This window comes from Canis aureus, chromosome 23 (genome assembly GCF_053574225.1).
Source record: "Canis aureus isolate CA01 chromosome 23, VMU_Caureus_v.1.0, whole genome shotgun sequence".
Lineage (NCBI taxonomy): Eukaryota > Metazoa > Chordata > Mammalia > Carnivora > Canidae > Canis > Canis aureus.
Window position 1 is genome coordinate 16809438 of NC_135633.1, and position 18839 is coordinate 16828276.

The window sequence follows — 18839 nt, forward strand, 5'->3', positions numbered from 1 at the left end:
TAGTCCTGTTCTCATGCCAGATTTATGGTAGATCTGCCCTATTCACTTGGAAGCTGGGTGCGTTCTTGTGGTTTGAACTGCCCTGGATATGGATCATGAGTGAGAAATAGATTTTTACTTCTTTCTTATTTCAGCATAACCAAGTCCATCCTGTCTGATCTACCATGTTAGACCCTTTCACATACATGAAGTCATTTCAAGGTATACAGTGGGACAATTCAATGCACTCAAAATTTGGAACCTTCCCATATCTTACACTCAATGTTAAGGTACTTCTAGAACTTTAAAAGCAAGTTTAGGAAGATTTGAAATAAAAAATCAACATGAGGGGCACCTAAGTAGCTCAGATGGTTAAGCATCTACCTTCGGCTCAGGTCATGATCCCACTGTCCTGGGATCAAGCCCATGTTGGGCTTCTTACTCCTGGGGAACCTGCTTCTCCCTCTCCCTCTGCCCTCCACCTACTTGTGCTCGCTCTCACTCTCTCACTCTCAAATAAATTAAACATTTTAAACAAAATCAACATGATTAGAGAGTATTGGATACTATCTATGGCAAACTTTTCGCGTCCCAGTATAAATAATGTAAATTGCATAAGCTTTCTGAAGGACAATCCAACTCTGATTGAAATTTGGCCTACTGGGGCAGCCCGGGTGGCTCAGCGGTTTAACGCTGCCTTCAGCCCAGGGTATGATCCTGGAGACACGGGACCGAGTCCCGGGTCGTGCTCCCTGTATGGAGCCTGCTTCTTCCTGTCTCTCTCTCTCTCTCTCTCTCTCTCTCTCTCATGAATAAATAAATAAAATCTTTAAAAAAAAATTGGCCTACTTTAGAAATTTCTTCTTAGAAAATTAGGAGATACTTATGCAAGGAAGTATGTATAAGGATGTTCACTGATGTACTAGTTATAAGGGCAAAAAACTGGAAATGACCTAAATGTCTAACAATATAGGAAGCTAGTTATATAGAACACAATAAATTCTTATATGGACTGCTGCACACCCATGAAGAATAGTGAGGTCAATCCACATTTTTTAATACAAATACATCCATGATGTGTTATTTGTCAAAGAGTAAAATAGCGTATCGTCTATGATTCTGTTTTCAAAAATATGTATTTGCAATACTGAACAAGCTACCTAAGTGTGACTAGTGACTATCTTTCTGTAACAGGCTACAGCTGATTTGCACTTTCTTTTTCCCTTCTGAGTGCCTGATTCTTTTTTTTTTTTTCACTACAGATATATGTGATTATATTTGTACTCAGAAAAACTAATGAAGCCGTTTATTCTAAAAATGGAGGAAATTGAGTGGGAAGTAAGAGGTAGAGGCAGAAGGGGGGTTGGGGACTGAGAGACTAATCAACCCTCCATAAGGCGGAGGTTGTGTGTAAACCATGGCTGAGGACACTGGGAAACACCCAAGTTCTGCCAAGAAGAGTTATGTTTATAAAATGATTGTAACCAAGCAATACCAAAAGCTGATCAACTATATTAGGCCCCAAGAAAAGACATTTGTAAAAGTTGTTCAATATGGAGTGTAGAAAAAAAAAAAAGTAAAGCAAAAAAAAAAAAAAAGGTAAAGCAGCCAAAATGTGTCACTATGTCTAGAGCTGCTCTATGCCATAGGACAGACTATCCAACAGCTACATGTAGTTACTGAGCATCTGAAGTGAGACTGATCTAAATTGAGATGCACCATAAGTGTTATATAAACAATATTTCAAAGACTCAGCATGAAAAAAAGAGTGTAAACTCAATAATTTTAACACAGATTATGCGTTGAAATAATATTTCAGATATATTGGGTCAAATACAACAGATTATTTTATTAACTTCATTGTTGCTTTTTAGTTGTAAGGTGGCTACTAGAAAACTTAAAACTCCTTAAGTGGCTCACATTTTCTTCTCACTGCGCTGGTCTAAATAATTGTCCAGAGGAAACAATGTTATTCGGAGGAAACATTGTCAACTCTTGTTCAATTCACCCAAATCAATCCATCTACAATCCATATTTATCAAACATACAGTGTTTGACATCTGATAGAGCAGTTTCCAATACATTTTTTTTCTTAAAGCTGGACTTTTTTTTTTCTATTTGCCCAATTTTGAGCACTTTCAGTGTATTTATGCCAATGTATGTGAGGCTACTTCTATCTCAAATTTAAGCTAAAATACTAATCAGAAGGTAGACTCTTTTTTTTTTAAGATTTAATTTATTTATTCGTGAGAGACAACACAGAAAGAGAGAGAGAGAGAGAGAGAGAGAGACTGGCAGAGAGAGAAGCAGGCTGCATGCAGGGAGCCCGATGCAGGACTCAATCCTGGGACTTGATCCTGGGACTTGATCCCGGGACTCCAGGATCACGCCCTGGGCTGAAAGCAGATGCTTAACTGCTGAGCCACCTAGGCATCCCCAGAAGGTGAGACTGAAGAAAGTTAGATGTATTCAGAAAAAGAGAAATTAGTCCCTGTGACTAGAGAAACAATAGCATTTCACATCTTTCTGTCACGTCTTTTATTTCTTTTCAGTGAAGAGAGAAAAAGCAGGTGGTTTAATGCAGAACTCAGAAGTGCAAATCAGGCCCTCCTCTGGGTAAAATATAAGCAGGTAGTCAGAGCCTTTCCACAGATTTCATACCAACATAAATTCTAGATGGATTAAAGAGACACTCTTTAAACTATAAGAAAAACTAGAAGAATATTAAATGTACTATGTAGTTAACCACTGAGACAAGAGGATTTTTAAAAAAGAAAAGAAGAGGAGAAAAGAATGAATAGATTAGACCGTGTACAAATTTAAAATTTCTAGACATAAAAAAGTATACAAATAAGAGATGAGAGGGGTGCCTGGGTCGCTCAGTTGGTTAAGTGTCTTGTCTTCGGCTCAGATCATGATTCTAGGGTCCTGGGATTGAGCCCCATATCAGGGCTCCCTGCTCAGTGGAGAGTCTGCTTCTCCCTCTCCCTTTGCCTGCTGCTCCCCCTGCTTGTGCTCTTTCTCTGTCAAATAAATAAATAAAATATTTTTTAAAAAGACTTTAAAAAAATAAGAAACAAAGTATTTAGAACAAACAACATAAACATTAAACTTATTAAACATATAGATCTTAGACAAACTGGCTTAAAAATACTTGGAACCCTAAAATTTAAAAGCCTGAATCATAATTCATCACAAAGAATTATAACCAACAGGCAAGCCCATGGAAAAAAATGTTCACTCTCTTCTGCAAACAAATGAAAATTGAAAGTAAGTTATCTGTTTCACCTGATTGTCAAAAATATAATCATGATTGTTTTATTTGAGGCTGGTGAGATATAGTGACCTGGCTGCTAACATATATCTAATGGTTCTGAAAATTTGTGTAAATTCTTTGAAAAATATCTGCTGTAAAAAGACTGATAGAGTAATCCCACATCTGGGAATATATTCCAAAAACAAAAACACTTGCCATAGAATTATTTGTAACATTTAAAAAAAAACAAAAAAACAAAAAAACCTCAGTTTCCAAAAAATAGGCAAAGGTTTATGTAAAATACGGGATAATCACTCAATAAAATATTATGTAGTCAATAAAAATGTTTGCTAACACGGAAAATAGGGTATGATATATTTAGTGAAAAACTAAGATTTCAAATTGTATATACAGTATAATTAGAACTGTAAAAAGTGTTCATTTTTTAAAAAGAAGGAAATGTTCATCGTGTCACCTTTCAGTAGGCAAACCATAAGTTGTATTTTTCTCCTTTCTGTTTTTTTTTTTTTTTTAGATTTTATTTATTTATTCATGAGAGAAACAAAAAGAGAGGTAGAGACACAGGCAGAGGGAGAAGCAGGCTCCCTGCGAGGAGCCTGATGCGGGACTTGATCCCAGGACTCCAGGATCACAACCCGAGACAAAGGCAGATGCTCAACCACTGAACCGCCCAGGTGTCCCTCCTTTCTGTTTTGTTTTGTTTTTTTTCCTGTATTTTATTAATGCCTTATGAATGAGCATTATTAAGCTGAATAGTAAAAATAAGTATTAAAGATGCCCCAAAGATGTCCATGTCCTGATCCCCAGAACCTGTGAACAGGTACCTCGAATGATAAAGGAGACTTTGCAGACACAGGGATTATCCTAGATGATCTGGCCCACTGTAATCACAAGGGGCCTTCTGAGAGGAAGGTGGGAGGGTCAGAGGAAGAAGGCAATGTGATGACAGAAGCAGGGGTTGTGGTCAGAGGGAGAGAGTTGAAGAGGCTACAACCTCTGGCTTTGAAGACAACGGAAGGGACTATGAGTCAAGGAACGCAGGCAGCCTCTAGATACTGGAAGAGACAAAGAAACCGATTTTCCCCTAGAGCTTCCAGAAGAAACACAGAGCTGTTAACACCTTGATTTTAGGACTTCTGATCTCCAGAAATGTAGAATAATAGATCTGTGTTGTCTTAAGTTGTGGTCATTAGTTACAGCCGCAACAAGAAATGAATATAAATATATACCATTTTTGTAGAGGAAACAAACTTTATTTGGTTACAAAAAGCTTTAAAACTAATGTGTGGGTTAATATTTGTAGTTTAGTATGACTTCATCACGTAGATGTTGCGAAATACAAAAAGCAAGAGAGCTTAAGAGGTTTCTGATGAATGTGTCTCATCTCTTCATTCTCCCTGTCAACACAGAAATGCCTCACTACAGAGCAATAAACATTGGATTTGGGGTAATTTGCTCAATAATGAAATCTAGTACGCAAATGTCTGAGAAGCAGACAACAAGCAGTAGGAAAGAGAAGCTAAAAAAGGGATAAAGCTGATGAATCATAAATAAAACACCCCCTGAGTTGAGCAACTCCAGATTTATGCAAATTCAACATGGCACAAAATTTTCCAAAAGGCACATACTACAATTTTAAAGAAATAGAAAAGATAGTGCATGAGCAATGGAAATACAGCATAGTATTATCTCATCACTTGCTTTCAGCCTGTTTTCCTTTCATCCAAACTCTTTATCTCTTTCCTGACTCCTGATTTGACTTCAGGTTGACACAACCCTGCTCCTGCTGCTTTGGTCTTGGTGTTTTAATCACCCGACTAACTGTCTGGCTCCTGGCCCTCAGCAATCCCTCCAACGTCCTGTCTCCCCAACACTCTAGATTTGCTCTACCATTGGGTACAATTTCTCCATTGGGTACAATTTCTGGTCTTAACTAGCTCACCTCTGAAGACCTAGCCTCCAATCCTCTGATGTGATGAAGGTGAGGAGGTGAATAACCTTAGGCCAGTGAGCAAAAATACCTTTGAAATAAAGGTAAGGGCACCTGGATGGCTCAGTTAAGCACCTGACTTCGGCTCATGATCCTGGGATCCTGGGATCGAGTGTTGCGTCAGGCTCCCTGCTCAGTGGGGAGCCTGCTTCTCCCTCTCCCTCTGCTGCTCCTCCTGCCTGTGCTCGCTTGCTCTCTTTCTGTCAAATAAATAAATAAATAATCTTTAAAAAAAAGAAAGAAGGAAAAGTAGAAGAGGACGAGGGAAGGAGAGAGGGAAGGAGGAAGTAGGATAAGGGGGAGGAGAAGGGGAAGTGAGACAAAGGAGAGAAAAAAGGAAAAAGAAGGGACAGAACTGTACAATCTAAGACAGTCACCAGTCACTTTAGGGGGAAAATATTCAGAAAGCTTGAAAACCATTCCACTATACATGAAGTGTTTTGACAAATACTAATTTTAGGTAAATGGCTCATTAGCTGTCTTGGCGAACTGGTTTTGGTGAGTTGGCCTATTTTCCAAGCATGCCCTAGCACCACACACATAGGTATAGCACACGGAAGTTTCAGCATATCCTGAAAGAAGAGAAAAGTGCCTCCGGCCATCATAGTGTGGAGACAGTCTGCTCAGGTCCCTTACTTATCTGGTTTTGTCGGCACTCATCAGACAGCCTTCTCATTATAATTTGGCTTCCCATGTAGGCTTTCCAACTGAGAGAGAACAGGCTGACCTGTAAGTGTGAGTACCCTGGTCCCACTGGTAGTTACTCTGCATGGAAATGAATAAATCAGCATTATCCTGGGAATTTGACGGACATATCTGTTCTTCAGAGTCTAAAAAATTTTACTGCACTGAAAAAAAGTTTTATATTCATGTCTTAGTTAAAGCCTTTTAGGTTGCAATTCAATGAAACCCACTTTACCTAGCACCAGCACAATGTGAGGATTTATTATGAGATGGTAGTGGTGTGGTACGCCTGGGTGACTCAGTGGTTGAATGTCTGCCTTTGGCTCAGGTCATGATCCTGGGGTCCTGGGATCCAGTTTCACATCAGGCTCCCCGCAGGGAGCCTGCTTCTCCCTCTGCTCATGTCTCTGCCTCTCTGTCTCTCATGAATAAATAAGTAAAATCTTAAAAAAAAAAAAAAAAAAAGATGGTAGTGGTGTGTCACAGAACTCAAGGGCAGAAAGGACAATTAGGACCAGGACCAGAAAGCAATCAGGACTAATGCTCCTGCCCTCACCCTGGGTCTACATCTCACACTCCTGCTGCTGTTCCCTTTCTTTCTCACACTCTGCAGCTGCATGGACTCTCATTTCTATTTCCCTCTTCACACCTGCTTCATTTCCCTCTGTCTTTGCTTCTCAGACATGCAGCTGAAGAAAGCTACTTCTCACCTGCCTCAGTGCCAGCAGCCAAGACAGACAAACAGCTGTGAATCCCGAGTCTAAATTCCCACAAGAAGAATCTGATTGGCCCAGTTTGGGTCGGGTATCCACCCTGACCAAATTTTCTATGTTTGGGGCTTGGGGAGCACTGGGAGCAGGAGGATAGGCCCAGCTCCATGAAATTGAAAACCATTTTCCGAAGGAGAAGGAAGATTATGGAGGAGGCAAGCATGTCCCCAAATTACCACAGGTCTACATACCTGAGATTCAGAAGTGTTTCAGAATTTGGGGTTTTTATATTCTAGAATATGGTTGTGTACTTCACATACTACATCCCCAGAGGAGTCAAAAAGCAGCTTCCTGTAATCAAATACATCAATATTTTTATGGTGAAAACATGAATATTCATACAAAATAAGAAATGAGGATTATAGATAGCCTCACATGAGTTCAAACCAGATCTTGCCTTTAAAGGAACTATGAAAATGCTGTTGTTTTTCAGAGCTTCGGATTTCAAAATAGCAGATGATAGATTTAGATTGCACTACTCTAGGCTTACAAAGTTGAGACCAGACTGTGACAGTATCAAGGCTCTTCCTACAAACATTCCCTAGGTCTTTGGACCAGTGGCATCAATGTTACCTGGGAGATTGTCTGAAATGCTGTTTCTTAGGCCCCAGCTCAGACATATTGAATCAAAATTTGCATTTTAAAGAGATGTCTTAATCTGTTCAGGCTGCTATCACAAAATATCATAGACTGGGCAACTTAAACAACAGAAATTTGGGATCCCTGGGTGGCGCAGCGGTTTGATGCCTGCCTTTGGCCCAGGGTGCGATCCTGGAGACCGGGGATCGAATCCCGCATCGGGCTCCCGGTGCATGGAGCCTGCTTCTCCCTCTGCCTGTGTCTCTGCCTCTCTCTCTCTCTCTCTGTGTGTGTGTGACTATCATAAAACAACAACAACAACAACAGAAATTTATTTCTCACAGTCCTAGAGGCTGGGAAGTCTAAGATGAAGGTGTCTGCAAATCAGGTGTCTGGTAAGGGCCAGCTTCCTGCCTCATAGTCTTTTCAGCGTCTAGCTGCCAAAAAAAAAGGTTAAGGAGCTCTGCAGAGAATCTCTAGAGTAAAGTCATTAATCCCATTCATGAGGGTTCCACCCTCATGACCTAAGCATCTTCCAAAGGCCCCATTTCCTAATGCCATCACATTGTGGCTTAGAATTTCAACATGTGGATTTTGGAGGGCCATCAACATTGAGTAGCACCCAAGTACTTTGTATGCATATTAAAGTTTGAGAAAGCATTGCTCTACGTGGCAGTCAGCCTCCCTAAATCACCAGTCTGATCTCCAACACACATTTGAGATTTTTTTGTTTTTTGTTTTGTTTTGTTTTGTTTTGTTTTTAAAGATTTATTCATTTGAGAGAAAGCACAAGCACAAGCAGGGTGGAGAAGCAGAGGGAGAAGGAGAGGGAGAGGGAGAAGCAGACTCCCCACTGAGCCAGGAGACTGACTTGGGGCTTGATCCCAGGACCAGGAGATCATGACCTGAGTCAAAGGCAGTTACTTAACCATCTGAGCCACCCTGGCGCTGCAGCAATACACATTTGTATAATCATCCCTTCTTATGTGTTTTTCTGACAATAGCTCCATAGAAAAATGTGTATCCGTTTTCACAGTTAATAAACCATAATTTTTACAATAACAAAGAGCTCCAAATCTGTGCCATGCCACTCACCACTCTGCTCAACAGATGCACAGGCTCTCGCTGCCACCCAGCAACACTCAATGAATACTTCTTCCTACGCTAGTATTTAAGCTTGTGCACCTGGGTAGAGGCTTATTTTTATGAAACGATATTAGAGAATATTTGTTTAATCCTTCATGAAAATGGATCCAATACAATATAAAGCAGCTAGAGTTATCTTTAAGAAATTATTTAATAAAGAGTCCAAGCAAGTAAAACACAGAGCAGTAACCAAAGTATTAGTTCTTTTTTCCTCTTACATAAAGAATAGAATTTTCTAGAAGGACACACAATACAGATCCATACCCAAAATGTTTTTGCAATATCACAACAGCCTTTTGACTTTTTACCTTTACCCTGAACCCTGTTGTTTTGGAATTTATAAGGACAGTAAGAAAGGAGTAAATAAAGTTTTTGCGAACAATAAGATTTATTCATTGAATTTACTTTCGGGTTATTTGGGAGTAGAAGAAACCTCCATATTCCAAAGAAAATGACAAAATTATGAGCACAGAAGTGACTCTCAGACTATAACTGCTTCCTGCCTGCCAGAAGCACCAAAAGGAAAATCATTAAAAGAACCAACCTGTGATATTGGGAGCTTTTAGGAAAACTCAATCAGAGTGGAAAAAACCCTGAGAACCTGTTAAGAGTAAGTGACCCTTCAGCAAACTACTGTCAATAAGGGGTAACCGACCCAACAGCAACAAGCAGAAAGATTTCATTGGATGCTTGTCCACCCCGAGTCTCCCACAGTACTGTGTGTTTTTGCCCTACCATGTGTCTGCCACAGCTTCCGTTTGTTTTTCAAAGGAGGCTGTGACCCCATAAAGGGTAAGCATTAATCTTCTTGTAACTATTTGAACTATTTATATTTCCCACACCTTTTTTGGTGCTTATACCACATCCTCTGCTGAGATCTCTCTCTCTCTCTCCTTTTATAAGAAGAGAAGTCTTTTATAAAACTTCTTTTATAAGTTCACTCTACTAAATGTCTACCATGTGCTAGATGCTGGGAAAACCACACTGAACAAGCTGAGAGGGTTCTCACCATTTGGCACTTGGCTTTTGCTCACCCTTCAAGGCTTAGCTCAGGCCTCAGATCCCAGGAAGGCTAAGATATGCCCTTCATTTCTGGCCTTTTGATACCTACTACTTATCTTTGCAATTTTATAGAGAAAGTATCTGTTTATGTGTCTTCTTCCCACTATAAGCAACATGTGGGCTCAAGCTAACTTTGTGCTCCCTGGTATACAGCTCCTGGTACACAATATGGATTTCAATAAACATTTGCTGAAAAAGAAAGAAAGAAGAAAGAAAGAAGAAGGAAAGAAGAAAGAAAGAAAAGAAAGAAAGAAAGAAAGAAAGAAAGAAAGAAAGAAAGAAAGAAAGAAAGAAGGAAGGAAGGAGAAAGAAAGAAAGAAAGAAAGAAAAAGAAAGAAAGAAAGAAAGAAAGAAAGAAAGAAAGAAAGAAAGAAAGAAAGAAAGAAAGAGGGATCCCTGGGTGGCGCAGCGGTTTGGCGCCTGCCTTTGGCCCAGGGCGCGATCCTGGAGACCCGGATTCGAATCCCACGTCGGGCTCCCGGTGCATGGAGCGTGCTTCTCCCTCTGCCTGTGTCTCTGCCTCTCTCTCTCTCTGTGACTATCATAAATAAATAAATAAATAAATAAATAAATAAATAAATAAATAAAAGAAAGAATTCAAGATTGATTTTTTTTCCATACAAAACAGAAACAAATGGTCCATCCCCTACGGATTTCCTGAGACTACTGAAAAAGTCGCCACAGGATAGACACTATTATGAGAGTCTGTTCAGAATCAAGATGAATTTCATAGTTAGATAATTTATCTTCCTACTAATCTCTAAGATCTGAATCAACAGAAAAATATGCTAAGGATGATAGCACTGCTAATAAATGTGAGTGGCTGCAAAATAAGCCTTATCCTTAAGACCTGATTTTGAAAAAGGACCCAAATCGTATATTTTCACATGATACAGAGATCCAGGAATGGAGTCTGGGATGTGTGTTCCTCTGGCTCTGTGAAGCAAGACCTTTGGGGTCATGATTTCTGCTTCCTTTGACTTTTCACCTGCTGCAAAAGCATCGCCTTACACAGCAGGTGGCAATGTTCTTTGAAGGCATGATGCAGTAAGCCTTCAAACATAATCTCCAAATCTCCAGTCTCCAAAGAGACTCCAAAATGGGTTGATGAGGTGAGGGCGCCCCTACGGCTTCCAGCGGGGTCGGCTGAGCGCTGCCCGCTCGCCAAATGAAGCACCCGAAATTCCAGACAAAGTGGGAAATTGGCTGGGGGCGGCTACCGTTTTGCCACCGACAGGAACGACTTCCGGAGGAATTTGGGACTTTTTGCTGCGGGAGTTTGGCTGGCTAGGAATTTGAGTGACATAGACCTAATGGCACCTCAGCCGGGGGTGTAGCCAAATAGACACATGGAACCCCCTGTGCTGTACTTGAACCTTCCAAAACTAGAGCCTCCAATTTATGACCGTCACAAGACTTAGCCCTCTTGGAAGTTGAAGCTTCAATCAGACCACCTTCCCTTCCCAATTGCTTCGTCTCCTTGAGCCCACTCAGAACTCCATTCTCTGGTCAGCAGTCAGGTTTCAGCCAAAGTGTTGTCCTCTGTTCTGTAAAGTTCTGTACATAGTTCCTAAGTTTCTGCAGGGGGTGATCTTTGCTCTTGTCCTGAGGAATAACCTAATGATATTTTAAGAAATATTTGAAATAAAGACGTATACAAAGAAAAAAAATGGGTTGATGAAATATTTCAGGAGTAATAGCTAGGAAAAAAAATACAGTAATTTTCCAAAGTTAAGATTCTGACAGAAAAAGGGAGAGAATGGCTGGAATTCAGGGGGCAAACCCTTAAAGGGAATAGGGTATGATGTTTGTCCATTAAAAAAAAAAAAAATTGGGATCCCTGGGTGGCTCAGCGGTTTGGCACCTGCCTTCGGCCCAGGGCCTGATCCTGGAGACCCAGGATCGAGTCCCACATCGGGCTCCCTGCATGGAGCCTGCTTCTTCCTCTGCCTGTGTCTCTGCATCTCTCTCTCTCTCACTGTGTCTCTCATGAATAAATAAATAAAATCTTTTTAAAAAATTAAAGAAAATTTACCACCCTACCAAAATTGATCACCAAATATAATGAGGCCTTTAAAATTATTTCCCAGTTTACAGAAAGTGTCAGGGCTCTGTTAAAAGAAATTAAATGAGGGACATCTGGGTGGTACAGTCAGTTAAGTGTCTGACTCTTGGTGTCAGCTCAGGTTGTGATCGTGGGGTGGTGTGATTGAGCCCTGCATTGGGCCCCATGCTGAGTGCAGAGTCTGCTGAAGTTTCTCTTTCCCTCCACTCCTCCCCACCTCACATATGCTCTCTCTCTCTCTCAAATAAATAAATAAATCTTTATAAAAAAAGAAATTAAGTGATACCACCTGGAAGGAATCAGATAAATCAGAAGGTGAACTATACCTCATGACAACTAGCCTGGCCCCCAAGTGCCAATGTGATTTTTCAAATATGAGGGGAGAAGGATTGCTTTAGAATAAGAGAGATTAAAATCCATAACAACTAAATGCATGAACTCCGACTGAGTCCTTCTTCTAAAGCATTAATTAAAAAGTTCATATTGGGGACAATGGGGAAAATTGATTATTCATATTAAATGATATTAGCAAATTATTATTAACAATAATTAGATGGGGATGCCTGGGTGGCTCAGCAGTGGAGCTCCTGCCTTAGGCTCAGGCATGATTCTGGAGTCCTGGGGTCGAGTCCCACATCCAGCTCCTGCATGGAGCCTGCTTCTCCCTCTGCCTGTGTCTCTGCCTCTCTCTCTGGCTCTCATGAATAAATACAATCTTTAAAAAAAAAAACAATAATTAGATGTTATAATGGTATTATTAGGTAGAAGAATATCCTTATTCTTAGAAGATGCAAAATAGTGAAGTATTTAGGAGGGAAAAGTCTACAATTTACTTTGAAGTGTTTCACATATAAGATTTTCTGTTAAAGTAAATATGACAAAATGTTGCAATTGCTTTAATTCAAGATCAAGTGCATGCAAGTGTCATGGTTCTGTTCTTTCAATTTTTGTTTGCTTGAAGAATTCCACAATAAGCAGCTAAAAGAGAAGAGATCTTGATCTCTCTTTCAAGAGATCTTTTCTCTTGAAAAGAGAAGAGATGAAGATCACAGATCCATTTAACATTGGATTTACCATGGGTGGGAGTTCAGGCACCTGAGAAGGGAAGTCAGTAAAGACTCCAGGACTTAAAGGGACCACAAGAAGATGAGAGTCAGCATCAAGAGACTGTCCCACCTGAGCCCAAGTGAGCACTGTCAGTGGGTAGGGCCAGGGTGCCACATGGGAGCTCAACCCAGAATTTGGCCAATGTTTGCCTTTGCTGATGAGCCCCTTCTGCTGCACTCATTATCAAGTGAAGGCATCCCACCAACAGTTGCCTCTGTGTAGCCATGCCTGGTCCAGCAGCAACAGTGCCCACCCATGTCTCAACATTTTTCTTCGCCCAAGAGATCTACCTAATGAGAAAAATCCTGTTTGCAATGGCTCAGGGTACTCAAAAGCCCTGCCAAAAGGAAGAAGGGGATCTTAGTAGGTCCTACCCTCCACTCCCTGTACTGGGGTAGGATTGAATGGAACCATTTCAAACAAGAGTGGTTAATAACCCCCCTGCCATGTGACACGTAGAAATACCCAAACATGATCCTGAAGGGAACTAACAGAGAATGGCTCAAATAAAAAAACAAACCCAAAAACTTGTCACTTCCAAGCAGACACCCCGTCAGTTCCCAGCCGTCCTGGACAGTGATAAATGAAGCACCGGAAGAAGCAATTCACTGTTAGTTCAGCCACTCAGAAGTGGAGAGCAATTTAGCAAACTTCCACTCAGAAACATTATATTCCATAGACTCTGAACCTCTCTTGCCTCCTGTTTTCCTAATGTCTTGTTTTTTGAAAATATGACTAAATCCAAAGAACAGACTAGAATCATAATGATTTCATCTCTTCTCCAAGTCCCTGCATTTTATAAACAAGCCAAAAGCATGAGGTAGATAGTCCCAACATAATGGCAATTTGTAAGTTCTGCTTGAAATATTTTACGCTAAACAACATTAACAAGTTAGCAATCATCAGAATAAACCACATTATAATTGTGTTATTTACAAATCAAAACATAAGTAACCTGAAGGTTGCTGACCTGTACCAGCCAATAGGTACAATGAGTGTCACGGTCACATTAATGTCTGAATCTCAGCAGCCCGGCCCCCAGTACAGCTGGTGAAGAATTACAGTCTCTTAAAAAGTTTTGCTCCAGGACTCTCCAGGAGTCTATAAGGAGCTTGACATATGAACGTGAATCAGCTCAGGCCTCCCAGTGCTGCTGGCCTGTCTGTGCAAACTGAGCTGCTGATGTGCCCTCCGCCAGCCCTGAGATGTGGGATACTTGCCTGCCTCACATCATCTCAGTGACCAAAAAGCCCAACACTGTCACCACACCGACTCTGCTAAGCTGGATGGAGACCCTCTCTCTGACACCAGATTGCTGAGACACTGATGCTCATGATGGTGCTACTCCACTCCCCAGTCACTGCCACGGGGAAGAGGAGAATAGCCCCGATCATCCTGCTGTGACTTCTTTGACAGGTTTGCATTGGGTCCCAAAGCATTACAGAGTTTAATGGTTTTCTAATTTTTATACCTGGCCCTTCCTCCTGGGGTGCTAAGGGGTCTCCATGCTGCTCCCTCCGAACGCTGGTTGTGGCTCACCCTGCCACCCTAAATTTTCCCTTTCAGTGAATTTCCACCCCCACCCCAAGAGTCCAAAATGCCATCCTGAAAACTGGCTTCGGTCAGAACCCCAAAGCATCAACTACGAAACTGAATGCTTGACCCGCATTTGTGGGCATGGTTTAAGTCTCCTTCCTCAGGACATCTCTGGTTCCCAGGTAAGTCATCAGTCACAAATAAACAGTTGGAAGGAAGAATGTTGCCCAACAACACATACCAAATGTTGCACACTCCCTCAGCTCCTGGCCAGCTGAGATTCAGATACAGATACACAATGTATTTCATTTCTTATTTACACAAGTGACTTTACAGCTATACACAGCACCTACAAGCTCTAACTGTGGAGCTACAATAGCACAAACACAAAAGCAGATATGTCCATTCAGATTTTCCTCCCTAATTTATCATAGTTTCTGGGAACAGAGTTAGCTTTTTTTTTTTTTTTTTTTAAATCTATTGTTTCAAAGTTTCTGGGAATTTTATCTCTGAAAGGAACCAGACATGGATGGTCCTTGAAGAGATGTTAAGTGAAGGAAGCCAAACACAAAAGGACAAATATTGTGTTAATCCACTTACATAAAGTACCTGGAGTCGTCAAATTCATAGGGGCAGAAAATAGAATGGTGGTTGTTAGGAGTTGGAGGAAGGCGAATGGGGAAATACTGCTTCTCAAGTAGAGTTTCAGCTTGGAAAGATGAAAGAAGTTCTGGAGGTGGATGGTGGTGGTGGCTTCACAACTTAATGCCACTAGACTATACTCCTAAAAATGGTTAAAATGTAAATTTTATGTTATGTCTATTTTATCATAATAAAAAATAAAGGAACTTATGGAGCAATCTTTTAAAAAGTTAGTGTCTGGGGCAGCCCGGGTGGCTCAGCGGTTTAGCGCTGCCTTCAGCCCAAGGTGTGATCCTGGAGACCCGGGACTGGGCAGGCATGGAGCCTGCTTCTCCCTCTGCCTTGTGTCTCTGCCTCTCTCTCTCTCTCTCCCTCTCTCTCTCTCTCTGTGTGTTTCTTATGAATAAATAAATAAAATCTTTTTTAAAAAATTTTTAAAAATTAAAAAGTTAGTGTCTGACTCAGCTCAGGTCATGATCTTAGGGTCCTGGGATTGAGTCCTGCATTGGGCATCCTGCTTGGCAGGGAGCCTGCTTCTCCCTCTCCCTCTGCTGTTCCCTCTGCTTGTGCTCTATGGCTCTCTCTCTCTCTCTCTCTCTCTCAACTCTCTCTGTGTCAAATAAACAAATAAAATCTTAAAAAACAAAACCAAAAACAAAAAAACAGGCAACTGCAAAGGCATTGTGAATGGAGTTAAGGAATTGTTCCAGTTTCGGGTCCAGGGTGAAACGATTTGCCTGGGATGCTGAAGAATCACTACCCCTGGCAAGGCTAAGTTGAGTATGAAGAAGGCTGAAGAGAAGAAACACTGATTTTATTTATTTATTTTGGCATGGTGTATAGTAATGATGATCCCTCTCAGAAATGCAGCATTTTAGCTTTCAAAGCATTTCCACAAGTGATCTAACTTGCTGTCATAACAAGCCTGGGAAGTGAAAGGATGGGGTTCAGACTCCAGGTCTACAGAGGGGGAAGGCACCCTGCCCCATGGATGCTCTCAGCTTCCTCAGGGAAATGACACCCCATTTGCCAAACGAGGAAACTGAAGCTCAGACAAGTGAACTGACTTGCCTCAAATCCACTACTGCCAAGCAGAGACTTGTCCCCGTCTCTTGACTTACTACCTAGCGTTCTTCCCACAAGCATGAATTAAAACACAATGAAACTGCAAAAGTAAAAAAAAAAAAAAAAAACATAATTTCTAACTAACTGTGTCAAAGAATGAAAGAATCCCTAGCCGACATTAAAACTCGAGAGAAAACAGGATATAATTTGGAGATATATTTTAAGCTTTATAAAATCCTCCCACCCCCGCCTCTGAGTAGGAAAGTGGGTAAAAACAGAATCTGGGGTGAGAAGTCATCTGATTCATCCATGATGCGGTGGAGAAGACTCTGTAAGCAAACACCCTGCATTTATTTCAAGTACTGTGTCTCATTTTGCCAGCCTTGGCAGCCAGCCCACTGCGTTTGCTTCAGGGGCAAACGCCCTTCTTTGGAGTCATGGTCAGAGTGCTATTTTGGGATGATAAAAGTGGCCCTAAAACATGAGGCCGTTAAGCCAGAATTTAAAAGGACAGACATGGGGCACCTGGGTGGCTCAGTGGCTGAGCATCTGCCTTCGGCTCAGGGCATGAGTCCCGCATCAGGCTCCCCTGCCTGTGTCTCTGCCTCTCCCTCTGTGTCTCTCATGAACAAATAAATAAAATCTTTTTAAAAAATAAAAATAAAAGGACAGATACACGCAAAGGACGGATGAAGCCATCCGGCTACCGTGGTATGCCAGGGGTTAAGCATCCAGATGTGTCCAGGGCCTCGCCTGGCACAGCACAGCCTCACCCGCAGAACATCATCCCTGTGTCCTGGCCTGTTCCGGGAAGCGGCTCAAGTCGCCTGCAAGAGAAAGCACGTGGTCTCGGAGGTGAACCAGGGACAGCCTCCGAGGTGCCAAGGGTTTATCTGAGCAGCCAAGTGTACGCTGACAGACAGGTCTGTGTGTGCTGGAGGAGCTAGTTGCACAGCTCAGATGAACGACTCATTGCGGAATTCACCCACAAGGGGAAGTGAGTTAATGACTGGGGCGGTTCACCTTCTGCCTAGAAGCGTCATCGAGTCAACTTGTAAAGCCTGGCTCCCCAGATATGTTTGCTCACCCAAATGTGGTTCTGTGCGGCTACAAGACATTTCCAAGAGGGAACGCTCACAGAGGAGAAAGTTCTTAGGCTTTCTCTGTGCCAGGGCCAGGGCCAGTGGCCTGAGCCTGACAGCTGGCCCAGGCGTGGTCAGATCTGCTGACGAGAAAGCCCAAAGCTGCCACCAGCATCTGCCCCGCATCTGGGGCTTGTGACTCATCAGCCGCCCTCTCCCACAGCCTTGCGTTCTCAGGCAGGCCTCAGCGTGCAGGCCTCAGCGTGCAGGCCCCACCGAACCGAGGCCCCAGTGCCCAGACTCGTTCCTCCACCCAGGGCCTATTAGGATTTGTCCTTATCTCCAATGCTTGCCTCCCGCTGCCCCGAAGACTCGGCCTGGTCCGCCAGCTCAGGTGCAGGGCAAACTGCCCAGGCCACCCCAGAGCCAGCCCGGGCTGTTGTAAGAGGCTCCCGGGCTGAGTCCTGGCCCTTTAAATTCAGCAGACCCATACCCCCCACCCCCCACCCCCCCACCCCCCCCATGGCCAGCTGGCCCACCAGAGTGAGCCACAAAGCAGCACCTGTTCTAGGCCAATCCTGTTTACCCTGGACCTACTATTTTTGCTCTCACCTCCCCGTTCTCAGATTCCTGGCTCCATATCTCAGCTGCCATAGCTGCTTCTGGCCCCTTCACGTTGGTGACCCTTTGGACTTCCCCTTTTAGATCACAGCCTCTCGCATGTTTCTGACTCAACTTGCTCTGCAGGGCTGGCTTCCCTCCCCATCTCAGGTGAGGACCCCATGAATCAGCCCCCCAGCCGCTGGGTATGCCTTCAGCCCAGATCATTCCCAGGACAGGCAGAGGGTGAGGATCTGTTCCTATGGTCCCTGCCTGCTTCGGACCCTCAGCCTTACTTTGCCCCCCAATTCCAGCAGCTGGGGGTTCCCTTCTCAAGCCCTTGGCTGCTGAGGGGGCTTCATCAGGAAACCTGGACCCTGCCTATTTCCTAAAATCCCTCCCTCACAGGGAAAAGCTCTGCCCTGGGCTCAGCTCCTGATTTCATGCTGGCCTTGCCTGGACCTCACCCACCCACCCCACCCCACCACCACCCCCACTGTCTCACAGTGATGGAGCGAGGCTCTCAGGCCTCTCAGGGAGCAGAGATCTTAGAGAAGAGGGCAACCCTACCTCATGCAGAGCCCGGAGAGAGCACAGAGGCTGGGGAGTCTCGCATCTGTCTGCAAACGTTTCTGTCTAAGGTTTAAGGTTACTTCGGAAGGGAAACGTAATGAAGCCTCAGAAGGCCAGGCACTTGCCATCTCGGGCCCTTGTTTCCTACTCTCAAAATTGTGTGTATGGGCTGGGGGAGGGCATGTTGTTCCTGATATCTCAAATAATCATCCAGTTCCAAGTCCTTGAAAGTTAAGAGTGGCCCCATATAGCTCAGACCATTTCCTTCATCTGTCAGACTCCAGGTGTGACTTTAGCGACACGTCTGTCACGGACATTCTCTACCAATGAACATATGAGTCCAGGTTCTCCTACTCCCAACCTCTCATTCCCTCCACTCCAGAAGGTGCAGAAACAAGGGCCAGAGCCAGCCCATGTTCCTCCCTTTCTTCTCTCCAGACGCTCATCATCCCCTTCCCTACAGGCTTAGAGACCCGAAGATCAAATTCCCCTAAAAGCTCAGCTGGCCACTTGATTTTCTTTTCCATAAGCCAGCTGTCTTTTACCAACATGCACTGTGATGAAATGGTGAGGAGCAAGATGTTGGCCCCTGGCCCCCAGGGGGATTCCTGCTTTGCCATTGATGTGATGTGACCCTACACAAGCAAATTAACTTCTCTATGCCTGTTTCCCCACCTCTAAA

The 18839-nt window shown here is 43.0% G+C and overlaps 1 protein-coding gene across 4 annotated transcripts in view; it reads right to left on the bottom strand.

Annotated features, from left to right (window-relative positions):
• The window catches only part of LOC144294659 (uncharacterized), a 209573-nt gene extending 191355 nt beyond the window's left edge, over positions 1 to 18218 (bottom strand). The window contains exon 1 of one of the 4 annotated variants that reach the window (XR_013362034.1): positions 18155 to 18218. The gene's annotated coding sequence lies outside the window, so the exon portion shown is untranslated. The remainder of the gene's footprint in view (positions 1 to 18154) is intronic. The other 3 variants (XR_013362036.1, XR_013362037.1, XR_013362042.1) reach the window with 3 other exon arrangements.
• Positions 18219 to 18839: the final 621 nt, after the last annotated feature.